General features: G+C 41.2%; 1 long non-coding RNA gene across 5 annotated transcripts in view; it reads left to right on the top strand.

Moving 5' to 3' along the window:
• The window catches only part of LOC126639536 (uncharacterized), a 105,496-nt gene that overhangs the window by 29,716 nt on the left and 57,780 nt on the right, over positions 1-18,000 (top strand). For 3 of the 5 annotated variants that reach the window (XR_007628832.1, XR_007628829.1, XR_007628831.1), the window contains exon 5: positions 9,642-9,772. The exons of 1 other annotated variant lie outside the window; for it this stretch is intronic. This is a non-coding gene — a long non-coding RNA (uncharacterized LOC126639536). The remainder of the gene's footprint in view (positions 1-9,641; positions 9,773-18,000) is intronic. One more of the 5 variants, XR_007628830.1, reaches the window with a different exon arrangement.

Below are 18,000 nucleotides of genomic sequence, written 5' to 3'. Positions count from 1 at the left end.
CCTCTTCCAACCCAAACCATTGTATAATTCTACGAACTGAGGAACAAACCCTTCAGTTTCTAGTAAAATTAAGATGAAGCCTGTTAGGTTGGTTGTTTTCAGAATGTAGACTTTGCTCTTTGTGTCTTGTGTCTTAATTTGTTTCTTTGATATGTTCTACCTTGGTTACACTATTAACATAAAGCTCTTAGCTAGTTACAAAAGCAAGCAGAAGCAATAATATTTCATAGAGCTGACCCTTTGCTCCCACAGATGTAATTAATAAAGTGAAGTTTATGTGAGAATTGCCAAATTCAAATTCATAGGATTATGAGCACACAGACACACACAATTAAGCCACTGCATGTTTGCAGGATGGGGAAGGACTTCACTGTATTTTCTGTAGGAGAACAATTTCAGGCTTCTCTGCTTTTTAGAGGTTGCAGACTCCTAAGGAAAGGGTCCACTTCCAAAAATGTTTCTTCTCCCTGAAACTTGACTTTTTGGGACAGTCCTGCCTAAAACAATTTGAAAAGAAAACATCATGTCTTCAGATTTTCTGATTCTTCTAGGATTTCATAGAAATAAATAAATAAATAGATAAATAAAATAAACAAATTAAATAAATAAATAAACAAATAAATTAGTACCTTGAATTTCACTTTGCAGTTTGCTGGTGGAAGTAATTAGACACAGAGGTAATATCCACCAACTGGTGCCCTTGCTTAAGGCATTGACAATTTCCTCATCTGAAATAGCCTTAGTGTAAGTCCCACATGCAATATTAACCTGTATCATTATATTAAGGTCCCTGCTAGGAACAAAATAGGAGCACTATAAGAAAAGTTTTCCTTCAGCACCTTCTGCTGTTTACATGATGTTTCTGTTTATTATGTCATGGACAGAAGCTCTGGCAAACCAACACTGGTTACAGCATTCCCAGATAGTGGCCAGGCTTGGACATCATACCTGCTCTATGGGGTTGGCCAGGTGACACTGCAGGGAGGCTGGCAGCAGAATTGGGGTAGAAAATTGGGATTTGGGGGCATCCCTGCCTCAGGAACTCTCCTCTGGTCTCCAGCCTAATTCTGACTTAGGAAATATCTTTCAAGTTGGGCCCTCATGTTCCCAGTCAGTCTCCTGCTATTTCTTAGGAAGCACAAGGCTGGTGATGGAGGTTGGTTCCTGCGAGCATGGATGGAGCTCTGGTAGCTGCATCTGTGCTGGTAGAACAAATACTTGACTTGCGAGCCATGAAGTCATCTGGCTGGCCTAGCACGTGCTGCATGAAACAGGGACCAAATGGTTGCTTGGTGATGTCAGGAGGGAACTGGTGGAAAAACAGGGAAAAATTAAAACATGTCAGGGTTGAACGTTGGGTTTTTTTTTTCTCCATGTTCCATGTGCTCTGCCAGTGAGCTATTTCAGTTATTCACTTTTTTTCCATAGAAGTTCTTCTGTTGTCACGGTATTTTTCACCTTTCCTTTTCTTATATTTTCCCCTAAGTGCCATTCTTTCCAGTAGCAAAAGGAAAGCAAAAATTAAGAAAGGGAATGAAATGCAGCCTTTGCTTTTCAGAGTAACTGGGGGCAGGATGGGGTGGGGGGAGAGAAAATAAACATAAACCTTCAAAATATTCATTTGGGGGAAAAAAAAGCCTTTTAAGATTGAGAGACTTTTCATTTGAAAACATTCAAGCAGTCTAGAAAAAAGAAAAAGGGAGCTGGGGGAAGTGGGATATAATTTATTACCACTAACATCTGCTGTAAATCAGTTAGAGGTAGGCAAACATTCCCTACCAGGGCACAGTTAGGTCAAGGTGAGAGGGGATAAAGCAATAATTAAAAAGACCAGCATCCCCCAGGCACCTTCAATAGACTGCAAGCAGAAGAGCAAGTGCTTACTGTGAAACTGTTTTGTTTGTTTAGAAAAATTTCAAAGGGGGTAAAAAAATTAATCGGTATATTCAATGGAAACTATCAGTTTATAAAACATCTCCAACAACTTCCATGCAGAACCATAAAAAGTATTATACTTTTCCATTTTTCTAGTTAAAAAATAAGTTGAAAAAAAGGTTGTACTTATTGAGAGAAGTTTCATTTGATGAGAAATTTCTGTTGAGAACTCTGCAGAAAATTGTTATTGCCAGTCTTGCTAAAAGGGAGAACAGGAACAGCATGGTAGGCAAAATAATGAAGCTGAAAATAATAAACCACACAGAAACATTTCAGCAGAAATGAAGTAGAGAGAAGGCTTCAAACTCAGGTCAGCAGAGTTATGGGAGGTAAAAAGTGGATAAAGAGTCTTGAAAGGACACAGCAGCTGCAAAAAATCCCCCATCACCTGAGGAAAAAAAAAAAAAAGCCAGTGGCCTTACTCGGTACAGATGTCAAGGTGCTTGCTTTTAAATTGGAAAAAAGCCCTCTACCACATCCACCGTTCACGTATCCACAACATCTGAGCTTTCTGATCACTTGCTCTATATACCCAGGATGTAACTTTGTGTATTCCTAGAGCTGATAATGAAATTCTCACTTCTTCCAAAAGAACTCTACAGCTATGGAATTAAGACAAATCAGTTAATTAAAGATTAAAAGGGTTTATCTATGTATGTGAAAGATAAAGCACATGGAATCACTATTGAGATTGTGAACAAAATTCTTGAGAAAGTTATCATTAACCTATGAGGCCCCAAGCTCTGTTATTTTTCATGTTTCAATGACAAACCTTATCATTATAATAGTTAGGAATTTTTTTTTCCAGTGTAGATTTGAAACAAAGATCAGTTCTTTAATTTTCACTGTCCTACTTACTGGATTTGAGAAGACTTCAACAGAATAATTAAAACATTTGGAGACAGAAATCACTGGTCCCGGTTTTGTCATTCTCTACCCATCAGTCACCCGGAGGCTTTACATTCTTGAAAAAAATGACTTAATATATTCACATGAAACTAATTTACTTTCCATTTAGAGCATGGCCAGCCCTGTGCACTCAGCCATTCCAGACCTCTCTCTCAGTAGCTACCAGAAACTGGATACCAGAGAAACACTGTGGCACGCTAAACAAAGTTCCCCAATCACACTGTGACTCTATCTGGATTTACAACAACATATGCTAAGACTTAGCAAACATTAGAGAAAATGAGTAGAAAACACTATCCAAAAGGATTTCATAAACACTGACACAACTTACCATAAACTATAAACACTATTTTTCTTGCAAAACTTCTGTAATTAACTGGTTTAGAGAATTCTTACTGCGCTACAAAACATATCTCTTTGTGCACTGGGTTTCAATTTTAACATTTGCTTGGAAATCCCTGCCACTTTTATTACTAGTCCGCTCCTTCCTAAATGAGCAGGGAAGAAGGTTTGCTTTTGAGATCAGCATCCCTGCTGGCAACGCAGAGCTAGGAAAAGCACCAAGCCCCCTCCATCCAGTAGCAAACCATGTGCTCTGACATTACCTAAGAAACATTGCCACTTTCCTCACTGTTCATTCAGTGAAATACAGCAGAAGCTGTGTTCTAACAGGTTTAACGACATGTTTGTACATTTATTAAGCAAATAGCACCTCTTGACGTTGCGAAAAGGTCTGGGCATTAGAAACTGCCTTGACAAGAAGCACTTGACCCTTGGTGGTAGCTGCAGGCTGCATCAATGCACAGGAGGCTGTGCATGTTTCATTTCTAACTGTTTTTAAAGTTTTCTTTTTTAAAATAGGAAAAAACCCCAAAACACTGGAGCATTTCCCTTTTTTTGCCTCTCTTTTTCATTCATTGTTCTCTGTCACAATGGCAAAAAAGAGGAATTTTTTTATAGACCTCTTTTTCTCCCCTATTTTTTTTTTTTACTGATGTGGCATGTGAAAAGAGGAAACCAAAGGCATGTCTAAACGATTATTTTTTAATGAGCTCTGCTCAAAAAATACTGTATAGAAATATACAGTAAAGGATACTAAAGAAAACAAATGCTACCTAAAGATGTCCCCATGGTATGAGGATAGCTGCTGGCTTCATCATTTGCCAGAGATAACACTGAGAGACTACTATAAGTTGAGTTATGCACCATGGGCCCAGGTAGCAACAAAATGCTGTTGTGTAGGGGAATCTGAATTTCTGAGCCTCTCTGCATCATTCTCTGTAGGTTCCCAGGCCATCAGTTGTGCTGAAAGGGCTGAGTTGATAGAACACCTTGGACAAGTTGTGAGCATCACACGAGGCTTTTTCTTCCTTTGTCACCAAAGTTTTCCCCAGTTTCCTTTATAAAAATGGTTGAAAAAGATACTTCCTCAATTTGTTGTTAGTGGTTTGTTGCAGAAAAGTTTAATGACAAACAGAACTCATGAATTCCAGACATTAATAAACACTATGACAAACCACAGTTGATCACCAGATCAGTTTAGCTATTACAGGATTTTTTTTAGAAAAGAAAAACTTCTCATGATCTGAGTCTTTGGAAGTCATATGAGCAATTATTTTTTACAAAAGAAGACTAAACGTGTACATAAAAATTAGTGCTACATTTCTTGTCAATCCCTTATCACAAGAAGCTGAGCATTTAAAAGTATGGATGGGTGCCATGAGACTTGTCATAGACATGTGAGAGTCAACACTGTTATAAATACTGCAAACTTCATATGCTCAAAGCACTGTATATCTGTATACAGCATAGGCTGTGTACAAGAGTTATTAGCCTAGGGAGCTTTAGAGGGGTGCACAAAATGAGAAGCCACTGATGAAAAAATGTTATTTCTAATTCTATTTACAGATTTTGGAAATAGGTGACGGCCATCATGGCAACATGTCTACAAAAAGGAAGATAAATCCAATTTTTTCCTCCCCAACTGTAATTCACTAGGCCATTCAATTTTTATGCAAATGCATATGTTTGTGTTGTCAAAATCCAAACCCTCAAATGCTGATGAGAAAACAGGACTGAGAAATAAAGCGGAATGATAAAATAGAAGCCTGCTCTGTTGTGGCCCTGAAGTATTTAGATGAGCAGGAGATGGTCCAGCAGAAGGTTGGGGCTGCTGCAGAAAGATGTGACTTTTTGCAGGGAGAAACCAGGACAGTGTGGGTAGTGGGGTTGCCTCTGTTAGATCCAATGAGCCAGAAAGTGCCGTATCCCATGCTCAGAAGGGCTGCAGTGCTTGTCCTCCACTACTGTCCCTCAGTGTGCCTGGGACCATCACCAGAAAGGTTCCTGGGGAGAAGTAGTGATTAGAGGATATTGTTGTCACAGAGAGACTGCAGCACTTCCCTGAAGGAGGAATGTGCTCTGCAGATGTCTCATTTCCATATTTCTCTTCATCACATCACTGTTCTGGCTGGTTACACTCTGGCTTTAGGTTTCTCCTTGGGAGAGGTTCCTTCAGTTCTTCTGTGGGAGGTGGTGGCTGCCTTCATCCCACTCTCACTTGCTGTGAGTCCCTCTGTGAGTGTTCACCAGTGCAAGCACTCATTCTGGCTCAGCCAGGATCCCTCATTCGTGCTCTGCTACACTTTTATTGGAGGTTTCAAACAGAGCATTGTGTTGATCACACATCTGTTTCAGGGCTGCACAATACATCCATGGAGGGAGATCATACAACAGCAAATATGAATTAATCCCCTTTCTGAATGAGTTTTCCTGGGTTAAACATCTTGCTTTCCTACTTTATAGTTGCTGCACACACCGCCTCACTAGCTTTGTATTTCAGATGTCCTGATGCTCAGCAGTGTTCATGTGGTCCTTCTCACACAAACGAGGGATCGTGACTTTTCCTCACATGGAGGTCAGATGAGTGATCTCTTATTCAATCTTTGGTTACTCAGTGACTAAAGACCAGGGGTTTATAACCTATTCCAAACACCTTAACACCTTCTGACCAGCCTTTCTGTTGCCTGGGGCCCAAACCACACTCTGCCCCAGTGACTTGCCCCTTCTGATCCCTCTCCAGTCCTAGGAAGCAGATTGAGTTGTTAATGAAGATTCATTAAGCGGATTCACGGATAATTCTGAGTTCAAGCTCTTATACTGGCCTTGGTCAACTCACCCAAACTTCATTTAAACTGACAAATCCCAGGGCACTTTCAAACTGCTCGTTAGTTGTGTTTTGGTTTAATCCCAACCCAAAGCAGAACGCAGGGACATTCACCAACCCTACTCCAGTCATACACTGCCCCACACCTACTTAGGCAAAACACAGCCTGGCGCTCTCTGGCTACACCTCTTACCTTGGTGAACTATGCCTCAGATTGGGATCTATTTTCATTTCAGGTCCTTCTTAAATGGTGGGATCCAGAACTGCACACAGAAAAGTCAAATGCAAGCTTTAGTCCTAAGACAGCACAGAGGCACAAACATCTATCTGCTTTAATTCTCCATGTAAAAATGGTCATAATCACACTCTGTGACCTTACAACACATTACTTGGATACAGGTTGCTCATTTGCAAGGCCTAAGCACGAATTCTAAGGATGGGATACAGTCTAATATTTCTCCCATTATGGCTCTAGTGGTCAAATTGGATTCTTCACTGTATAAGAAACTAGAGAATATGTCCTACAAGGCAGACTGGATGACATCAGTTTTCCCTCTCTTGCTTCAACAGTTCATATGCATTCAGTGTTCAAGCTTGGTTTTCCCTCATAAAATGTACAAGAAGTTTAGAAGAAAATAATGCTCTTGTCTGGGCGAGCTTCAAATCAAATGATTTCTAAAATAAGGCTGAAATCAAGAGCCACTGCTGTTAGCTGTGTGAAAAAGGAGAGGAATATTAACTTCTGTGGGAGGAGGAGCTATACCTTAAAAAAAAAGTCGCTATTGAATGCAAAGCTGGTATGGAAAGCTGAGATAATTGGAAACACATGTTCCTGGCTGCAGGCGTACAGCACATGAACTGCAGAAGAAAAATAATAACAGAAAAGACACAGAATATTTGAAAATAGAGCACGAGAAGTCAACATTTTACAACTTGTTAATAGTGACTATACCTAAAATATTGTTTCGCTTCTCCATTAACCTTAAAAACACAAATATATCTGTAGACTTTCTGTGGTATGTTGACTTTAAAATAAAATAGAGATCTCAGGCATGTTGGATGATAGTATTACATAAGGAGAATATTTTAGTAAACTATCTGAACAAAGATGACTCATAATGATACAGATGAATATTTTATTTTAAACATAAAATGTTGTGAATTACTTAGCACCTAAAAATAACACGCCCCCTCTTAACTTTCAATGAACTGTGTTGACGTTGCAGGAGTTTCTAACTCTTTCAGCACAGCAAATCATCCATCTTTTGTAGTCTGTTAACAAAAATATCTCTTTTTGGGCCAAAGCTTCAAAACTAAAGCACACATAAACCCCCTCACACCCACACTCCCTTCATTTTGCAGCTTTTCGTTCCGCCTCTCTCCCTTCTTGGGTAGTAAAAGCCACAGGAGGAAGGAAAGGCTGTGAAAACCTGCACAGAAAAATTAAAATTCAATGTATACTGTAAAATATACCATAACCATACTGTAAGGGAGTGTGGATCAGTCACGTAAAGCTGTGTGGGTAGAGCTGCAGCAAAGCTGCCTCTTTCTCATCTCTGGCCACTAAGTTTCCTCCCTTTCCTGTTGGATATATGAATACGTGTTTCTCACTCCTTGATCCTGACTTTCACTCCTTCTCTTCTCAGCAGGGGTGAGTTTTGCATTTTCAGAGGTCTCTGCACTGATCCAGGTGCAGTCTAGATCACAAAATCACAGAATCACAGAATATGCCGAGTTGGAAGAGACCCACAAGGATGGATCATCGAGTCCAACTTCTGGCCCTGCACAGGAGCATCCTCAAGAGTCACACCATGTGCCTGGCAGTATTGTCCAAACACCTCTTGAACTCTGTCAGCCTTGGTGCTGTGACCACTGCTCTGGGGAGCCTGTTCCAGCGCCCAACCGCCCTCTGGGTGAAAAACCTCTTTCCAATACCCAACCTAAACCTCTCCTGACACAACTCCAGGCCATTCCCTTGGGTCGTGTCACTGGTCACCACAGAGAAGGGATCAGTGTCTGCCCCTCCTCCTCCTCTTCTGAGGAAGTTGTAACTGCAACAACAACAACTCCCCTCAGTCTCCTTCAGGCTGAACAGACCGAGTGACCTTAGCCACTCCTCATACAGCTTCCCCTGAAGGTCCTTCACCATCTTTGTTGCCCTCCTTTGCATGCTCTCTAATAGTTTAATATCTTTCTTATATTGCAGTGACCAAAACTGCACACAATATTCAAGGTGAGGCTGCACCAGCGCAGAGCAGAGTGGAACAATCAGTCCCTGTCAGCTCCAGGCTGGCATATCCTTCAAAGCAAGGGTGTCTTGGGCAATTTTGGTCATGGAAACCTAGATTTTTCTGCATATATGCTGGATTTCAAAGATGGGGAAGGTCCATCTATGTCTGAAAAGCCATTTCACTGTCAGATTTCAAGCTCTTCTAATGAGTTTCATGAACAAGGCCTCCACAGTGCTGTGACGTGGGGGCGGGAAGAGGAGGTGGAAAAGGAGCTTTCCATGCAACTTCATCATCTCAGATGACTCAAGCTTTTAAACTTCCAGAAAAAAATAATTGTTTTAAAGAGATCAGCATGAGACAGACAGCTAAGGTAGAAGTAGTGGCAGAAAGAGGTACAGCTTAGTGAACTAAATTTTTCAGGAGTTTTCATATAGTTGAGGCAGTTCCAGTAATCCACAGTGCTTCCTGCAAATGCTTGTCATCCAAAGGCCTTGAAATCAATGGAAAACTTTCCTTCAGTTTCTGTGGTCTGCAGGTCAGACTTCAGTGCTGTACTTATTAATTGGGAATGCAACATATATGGTCTATTGAAAGCCAATTCTAGCACTGCATTGGCGTAATCTTGCATTTCACACACGTCATTTCCTCCCTTTGCCAGTGTCACTTGGCTTCTGTTCATCATGGGCCAACTTAACTCTATGGTTTAATGGCTTTTCTTCTGCTAATGCCAGGTAAATTATCTCATCTGTGGAAAAAAAAAAAAAGTAGTTCTTCGGAGGACAGGCAGAAATAGATGTTGTATGCTGGGGCATCTTGAAAAACCTGCACAATGACCAGGGTGTATTTTATTCCAGTAAGAGTAGAAACTTATTCCCACACCTACAGGTGTTTTCCAGCTTTTCTGTGATGAGCTCCACATCTCAAAAAAAGAAATTGCCTCATGGGCACTTGTCCTGCTAGTCATTGTGTAACATCCCTGTGGCAATTTACATTACATGGAAAACTATACTGAAAAAGCATTTGTGCCTCTTTTTAATAGGTCTTTAAAGGAATATGGATATTGACCTTCCTGTAAAAGCTGACCATGGGTTCTGCTTTTGCTGTTTATCTCATCTCTTCTCCTTCCCTTGGCTCCTTTCCTCTCAGATGAAGTCCAGGATGAAAGCCAACATAATGCAGGCACAGTGAGCTCACCAGTATTCTGTGGACAATAGCTAAGGAATCTCCATCCCAGTCCTAATGTGAAGTTTCAGTGTAACATACAAAGTGCTAACAGGATCACAGATCATATTTAAAAAGAAAAATAAAAGAAAGACAAGTCAACATGCCCAGTGATTATTTCAGAGCTTTACAGGCAAGGGTAGCACCACTCCCCGAAGCATTCTACTCTACTTTTCCAGGGTCATTTGCCTTGTTCTTGCAGAAAAAACAGGATGGCACTGGGACCTGAACTCTGACTCTCTGCTGTTTCTGCTGTTCTGGATGCTGATGCTGCTATTTCACAACAGCTGAGCTGGATCCAGATGGAAACGTGAGTTATCTTTTCTCTAAAGTAGAAACATTTGCAAAATGCCTGACACTTTTATATAGTTAAGAAGTTGCTTCTGTCATTTCATGGCATGATAGATTGTAGACTATTAACATAGTCTAATTGCTTATGGAAATACCAGATTGTTTCTTGTTAAAGTAACATATTCACATAAATCCCCCTTCATTTTAAATACATGATTTTCAGCACTTTCATGTAAGGAATGTGCAAAGAAAAGGACTTTTTTTTTTTACCTTGGACTTGCAGAGATGAGCATGTCTGAAATTTCAAAATGGAATGATATACAGAGGGGACATTAGCTGTCACTGCTCAGGAAAAGTATTTTAATACCTAGAATAGTATATAACTCTTGTGAACATTGTTCTCTTCTTACTGCAAAGGCAAATCTTTAAAGACTGGTCTATTCCAGAAGGCTTCTTTAGGACCTGTCTGATATCTGCTCATATCATACAACAATCAGGGATAAGTAAATAATATGACAGTCATTAATGGTAAAAATACTCATAGTAGCAGCAGGAAATTCCTATTAGCTGATGTCTATCCCAGCTTTCCAGATACTTAATGTCAGCTTTTGTTGTCAGATTTTTAATATTTTTTTTTTATGTTTTCAAGAAGAGTTTTTGAACGAGTCAAAACATGTATCTGCATGGTTCACATAAAACAAAAGTAGAAAACTGAATTGCTGAGGAGCAATCCAGTCAAAGGTCTTACATTTGGGATATTCTTTCTAATTGAGAGGATTTTTGCTTTTTTATAGTAATAGTAATTAATAATATGAGAAGGGGTCATACCAGTGTTCTTTATCTAAGAAATATGGTGACAACTGCCTAAGAAGAAAGTTGTAGAAAACAGGAAAAAGGAAGGAAGCCATGGGTACCCTTCACTTCAGATAACCAATGACTTAAGTGACTGATTCCTCATTTGAACTTTTTCTTTCTAGGAACTCCTGATGCACAAGAGAGGGTGTGCCACAAGGCATCAGGTGATGCCAGTGTTGACTCCAGAGCTCTGGAGGAGATTGGCCAACACCCAGGCATCAGGAGCCTCTCAAGCATGCTGCATGCTGGTAGCAAGATGCAGTGGAGAAATTTTCCTCTCTTATGTCCATAGGCAGGATGTAACATGTGCATTACTCATATAAGATACTGCACAGTGTTCACAGCTTTTCCCTGAGCTCACTGTTAGAGCTGAAGCTTTTGAGGGGATTAAAGGGAACATTTGCACGTAGTGAAATCTCTAGTTGTTCCAATGTCAGTGAAGGCTGGGGAGTCACTTTGCTGTAGTCAAGCATGCTGAGCAATGTCAAATTTTGATACAAACCAAAGCACTTCTCAGTGCAAGTGAAGGAGGCAGTGTTGTTTCTTCACATCATGCTCATTCTCTGGGGGTGTCTGGGTCATCTGCTGTGTGTACAGAGACATCGTCCCTCACCCGTCAGAGCTCCAGCAGCTGCTTGTTGGTGTTCAGAAATGCAATCAAGGCCACATGAGAGCAGGAGCCCATGCTGGGAGGGTGAACCAGAAAACTGGAATTACAGCGGTTGGATCTTGGCCAGAAACACCAGGGTAAAAAAATGAACTCTCCTAGAGAGCTGCTGAGACCTTATGTGGCGGTCACCAGCAGGATGTTTGTTTTCCATCTCCTCCAAGGGACCGCACATCCATCAGAAGTTTCCCATCTAAAGCTGTTCTGGGACTTTTGTTCAGGACTGACTCAGAGGAAATGGTGCCAGTCAATGGTGGCACTCTTTCAATGGTGAATGACTGTGTGACTTCCCCCACTTTGGGAGTTTTCCTTAGAGACCTTACAGCTCATTCAGCAGCCTTCCTCCCCAGTGGATAGGTGGAAGAACAGGAGACACTGAGATGGCAGCACAAAGAGCATCAGCACCACAGGCAGGGTGCTCTTCAAGCCTGCTTGTCACCTCAGGCCAGCTCCAGCAACCAAATACACATATGCTTAACTCTACACTTCAGAAGCATAATCCCATTAATTTAAATGGGATTATTCATGGGCTTAAATTCCTGCAGGATCAGCAGTGAGGTCTGTTGCTGCAGCTGCCAGGGGCAGCACAATTAATGGTGTAACAAGAGTTTTGCTCATTCTATACCCAAGGGCTGCCTTGCTGAACATCAGCACTGCTCAGACCCTCAAGCCTGAAAAATGAGCCCTCTTTCAATTCAGAGGTCTCCTGGGTTTTAGTTTTGCTTCATCTTCTTTTACTTGCAAACCGGACTTTCCTAAATTGAACTCTCCCATGGTTTCTGCGTCTTCTTCATCATCCCCAGGCTGCATGGAGGATTTTTGTGTCTACCACTGCTTGTGGATCAGTGGATCACCTTAACTGCCTTGATCAGCACAGTACAGTGAAACACACACACCCCCACCCACCCCCGCTTATCTTCTCTAAACAAGCATATTTCCTCCTACTTAACATCTTTCTGCTAATCTCTACCATCCTGCTGGAGCAGTCTGCCTCTGAAAAGAAATATCCTCTCTACTTGCCCTCAGTCATTTTGGACACTGGATCCTACTGCCAACCCAAGGGTAAACCCATTGTCTGCAAGAGGAAAGTTAAAAGCTGGTGATGAAAATATGACCCAAAAGTGCTGCCCTGACCCTTGCTTTTTATATAGATGGATAATTTATTTTCTATTTGGTTGCTGCTTTTCTATCTGAAATCACCTGGCCACTTATATTTTAAACGAATCAGTAAGGCAGTGAAGTTAGTGACTTTATTTTAACAAATAGCTTAATGAATGAATTAATCAATAGCTTTCTTTTAAAGGCTCATGCACAATGTTAGTACACGTAAGTAGGTCTGACACATATAGAATCAGAAGAGGCAGTCTCTGAGGGAAAGTGAATTTCTTTTGTTTAACTGCATGTATTTTAACATTTTAGGTTTAGAAAAAATGTAATTCTCCCACTGGAGACCTTTTATGCCAAGTTTGAGCCTGGAGCAACTTTTTATGGCTCAGTTGCAGTAACCCCTTGAATATGGGGGTTTATAATGGAAACTCTGACGAGCCCTTAGCTAAAGCACTTCCAACAGATGTTTCTGTAATGAAAGGGCTGTGCAGAACAGGCAACAGAGAGCAAACTGTACTTTGTATTTTGCAGAGATTACGGATGATTGTGCACAATTTATAAAGCAGTGGGGCTTTCACCCGCAGCCGCACGCTCGCACCAGGCTGTGCCCCGTGTGTGTGCATACATTAACAGCAGAGTGTTTTGGTAACAGAACCAGCTGTTGAATGTAGCTCTTGCATAGATTTTAAAATACAGATCACTTTGCTCTTCTGAACAGCGACTTGGTAATGGTGGTGGTGACAGGTATGCTTTCATTCAGAGTGCCCTGAAGATGGATGATCGGTACTCCATTAAACAACTGGTCTGAATGGAAACCAAATGTAATTCTCTGTAACTGACAGGACCTGATTTGACTCTTTGGGACTGTCTTCTCTACACTGTTGCATCTCCAGCAGACCAAGACAGGGCAAAATGGACCTTCTGGTCTCCTTCCCTGAGGGGTGGATGGGTGCAAGCTGAGTGCCCAGGTTGTGCTATGCTGGCTTGTACCCATCTGGCTCGTGGGCCCTGGGGACAGTGTGGATTTGAGCAGATTGGGAGACTCTGGGGATAAAACTGGGCAGAGAATCAGGGAGCGGTGTCCTCACAGCACATTCTAACCTCAGAGACCCAGATGTCTTGGCCCATGGTCACTGGAATGTTGAAGTCTGCCTTAAAACAGAATTATTAAGAGAAAAATAGAGCTCAAAACTCACTAGAAAAGGAGGTTTTATATCTAGAAATGTTACCAGAGGGTATTTTGGTTTTTGTTCTAATCTCCCTGTCAGTGCTCATTAAGTGGAGTGCGGAGTCACTGGACCATCATCTGAGGGTGTGCTTGATGGTGCTGCCGAGACCTTGGCAGCCAGCTGCAAGCCATGAGTCTTGTGGAGCCTTCCTAGGCAGGATGCAAATGGCATTTATATATGTCACACACACACTGATTCATTCCAAATGCCTACTTTTTTATGATCATGCTTTGCCAGGCTGAATTCCTTTTGGGTGAGCAGCAGCGACAATGTGTAATTAACGTTCTCCCGGTTAATGCTCTGTTAATGTGCTGTACCCAGAAAAATGTGGTCCCCAGGGCTGTATTCATCATTGCCTTGCAGGTAGGTTGGAGTAACTGTGTTCCCTGTGTGAAAACTTTGCTCTCCTCCATCAGTGGAAGGAGTAGAGGCATCTGTTAGTACTGGATGACCGAGATGAAACTGCTTACAACATTCTTCAAGCAGAGGGAAAAAAGCCCCTGGATAGACTTTATCAAATCACTTTTGATACAGTATGTTATTTTTAGGGCTTAGCTGACATGAAAGCATGTGGGTTCAGGAGTGTGTGCTGGAGTGGGCTCTTCCCTGCCATTGCATTTCGTGCTGCATGGAGCTGAAAGGACTCCAGCTGCCAGTTGTGATGAAGCCACTTCTACCCTTGCAGGGCAGATCGTGGCATCAGCGCATCATCCTAAGTTGAATCATCCACTTGAAAATATCTGGCCAAGTGTTTTTAACTTCTCAGTTATCCACTCCTTGGAAATGGTTTGGCTGCAGCACTCTGAAATTTTCCTGACTTTCTGGCTTTGCTTTTTGTTTGTCATGGTCCTGACACAAGTCAAAGTTGGCCTGCTTCCCAAATGACACCTTTGATGTGTCACAGCTGAAAGGTGCTCCAGCTGCCATGGGCTGCTGAGGAGAGCACAGCCTACTGTGGAGCAGGAGCTTCCTCACTGCCTGCCTGTCCCTCAGCCATGATTCCTTGGTTATGAGAAGCTCCATGTTTCATCAGCCTGCCCTTATCTTTCTGTGGTGGAGCTATCAAGAAGCAACAGATAGTGTTTTTCTGAATAAGCCCAGTAAATTTGTCATAACGGATTCGAGTGTGGGAAAGTTGTGTTTATCTTAGCTGAGGAACAAATAATGCAGTTGTAACCACAAGCAGAGAGGAAAGGAAAACTGGAGCAGTGCAGTGCAGGAGAGGTCTCTGGATAGCATTCCCTCCAGCTTACCCTTCATCAGTCACTGTGGCTTAAAGGGATAAACATTTTATGCCTTCTTTCGCCTACGACACAGCCACCTCCTGTGTTGGTAAATTTGGGCCTGTGCTGTTCTATCCTTAACAGACCTCTAATAATCCTCCTCTGGAGGACCTGTTTTGATTTTTAAAGGAATTACATTTGGAGGGCAATAAGCTGTAATCAAAAGTTCACTGCTCAGACTTAGGAACTGCTGATCTCTGATGTGCCTGCCAAAATGGACTTTGGGCAAGGCACAGACATGCACATTTTAGTTGCCAAAAAAAATCAGTGGCTGTTTTGGACTGAAACTTTTGGTAGCTCTGTTTCCATAATTGAAAACATAAATATCAAAATTTAAACTCAAAAAAGTATTATGGCCATTAAAATCCATTGATGCTATATAAGTGCTATATATGTTATTTTAATGGGAAAGACTTGACAGAGTATTATATATTTATTCTTTAAGTGACTGATAGTTGCATCCCTCCCAAGTGATCAATACTAGGTCAAATCTGACCCATGGCAGCGAGTGACTTTCTCTACTCACACATGAGTATTATATTTGTTTCTCCAAGTGCAATGCTTTGCCCCACACTCAGTTTTTTAACCTCCTCTGCCATTGTCTGGATTCTTGGCAGAAGGCTGGGAAGGTTACCAGAGGAGCCTGCATGAACTTGTCCATCCATCTGCTGACCATTTAAAATGCTGTATGCTTTCTAGTTATTTATTTGTTCATCTCACTGAGGCTCATATAAGAACAGTAAATTAGCTGAGAGTGCACAGTGACATACTATGAAAGCTTAAATTTATGTGTGCATATTTAAGAACATCCATAAAAATGTATTAGGGTATTGCAGGAGCTGAGGGTGGGTTGCTGCTTTTGGTCTATACAAAGGGAATCCAAGGTGCAGAGTGGTAGGGAATCAAACCTGTTAGTGCCCAACCTTTTAGAGTATGAGTGATAATGACAGATTTTAATTAGCAGTAGCATCTTGGTTTGTGATAACATTACCTTCAACCATTTATTGTCTCAATGCAGTTTGTGGTAACAAAGTGGCTATGAAAAATGAGGAGCAAGGGTTAATTTCAGTCTGCCTTTAAGCTGATGGCAGAACTCCCAATGACTTCAAAGGGTGAAGATCTCACCTCAGATTTCAGCTGGTGTAAGTTGACATACCTCCATATACTTCAATAAAATCAATGAAGCCCTGATGATTTACTGCAAGTGAGAATCCAGCCCTAAAGCTATTAAGGGCTGTAATTTATAAAGCTATAATTATGGAACCGTAATTCCATCAAGGGCTTCTGGCAATATCATGGACCAGAGTTAAGTGAATTGTGCAAATAAATGTAATGGTCTTGCAGTGCAGTGGAAATACCTCTCTCTCTCCAGATAGGACTCTTAGCACAAAGATACTAAAATATATTGTATCCATTCACAACAATAATTGGAAAAGAAATATTAGATGCAGACTTGAGACTTCCAGAGCACTGAATCAAAATATGCATTTTTCAGCAGCCACGCCTGGGTATGTATGAAAATGTGCCTGAATGGCAGGAATGGATGGAGCCCAACACTGGGAAGGTGACAGTGTAGGTGTTTGGGAGCATAGATTAAGAAGAAATTGATAATCCACTATTCTACCTCTTTTCTGCCCTCTTTCTCCATTCTTTCTATGAATCTGCACCTGGATATTTAGTTTCCCAATTAGAAAAAGGCATATACAAATACTCAATCATCCTGCTCTTGCATATATGAACTAGGTATATGAAGATGTACGTGCACCAGTGGGTCTTCCTTCATTTAAAAATCTGGCTCTGCTGGTCTTTCTGCAGCCTTTTAGGTCTCTGAAGGGAAACCCAGATGTAATTAATCTTCACTAGGAAGATGTACCTGAATCACAACCCTGAATCTCAAACAGTCTCAGGTTTGGAGGAAATACATGGATTAAGATCCAGTTTGGATTAGATGTAATAATTTAGAAATACAGCTCTCTCTCGACTGAGAAAAGCACACTTTTTGTGAATTAGCCTCTTAAAATTAAGGCAGATAGAGGAAGAAATTTAAAAAAAAAAAAAAAAAGTCCTGCAAAATGTAAAACTTTGAGTAATATATTTCCCCTTTCTCATTTGCTCATGCAACAGGATTTTTAAAACAGTGCACTCAGCTGTTGGACATGAGATATCAGTCCCAGCTCCAGGTATTTATAACGTCAAGCAATTGAAAAGTGACTTCAAATTCAAGTCTCCCTTGTGCCACAGTAAACTTTATTTTGTCTGTATTTGCTCAGTTAGAACTATAAAGAAAATAAATGACAGATTTCCTCTGTGGAAAAGTCCTGCAGAATTTAACATTGGTGAAATCATGAGGGTCTTCAAGGATGGGGAACTGTAGAAAAAATCAGAACTACCCCCTGAAATTGAGCAGATTTCCTGTCTATTCTACAACATTTTATATGTAATTTCCTGTTAAAATTAAAACTATTAAAAAGCCCCAAAATAGGCATTAGCAAGTCTGGAATTTCCTATTAAGTTGTGAAGGACTTTTCTGTAGTGACTGTGGCAGGTTAACTGCAACATCTGAAAGCTTTGGCATGTGATGGACTGAGTGGCAGTGAGAGCATCCTCCCTGGAAGGTCTGTAGCAGCATCCCTCAGTGCAACCCCTGTTCCAGTTTCTGAAATGGAACAACCTCAGCCAGGCTCTGATTCAGCAACCTGTTCATCATGTTCTCAAATTAATCTCTGGAAAATCTCACTTCTGAGTCTTGTTGAAGTTACTGAAAATTAGGCATGTGGTAGAAGTAAATTACTTGCTTAAGCAGTGCCTTGCTGTGCCAGGCTTAGGCCTGATCTTAAAATCAAAGTGAAGCTTTTCACTGCCTTCTGTGGGCTGCAGGGCAGGTGCTATGAGAGCATCTCTCCCCCACTTAGATACATAACATGTTATTCCACCCATGGGATTTTTAGCAGGATGCAGAAGAAGAGAGTAGTTTAAGGCTGAAGACATATGCACAACTGAGATAAGGATCGTATATGGGAATTTTCTGTGAGACTGCCCCAGTTTATACAGCTGAAGATCTAATACTGGCTGTCTAATTAAACAGTTAATCTTCAAAATCTTCTTG

This window comes from Myiozetetes cayanensis, unplaced genomic scaffold, assembly GCF_022539395.1.
Source record: "Myiozetetes cayanensis isolate MyiCay16 unplaced genomic scaffold, myiCay2020 scf1, whole genome shotgun sequence".
Classification (NCBI taxonomy): Eukaryota; Metazoa; Chordata; class Aves; order Passeriformes; family Tyrannidae; genus Myiozetetes; species Myiozetetes cayanensis.
This window is presented reverse-complemented; position numbering and strand designations above follow the sequence as displayed.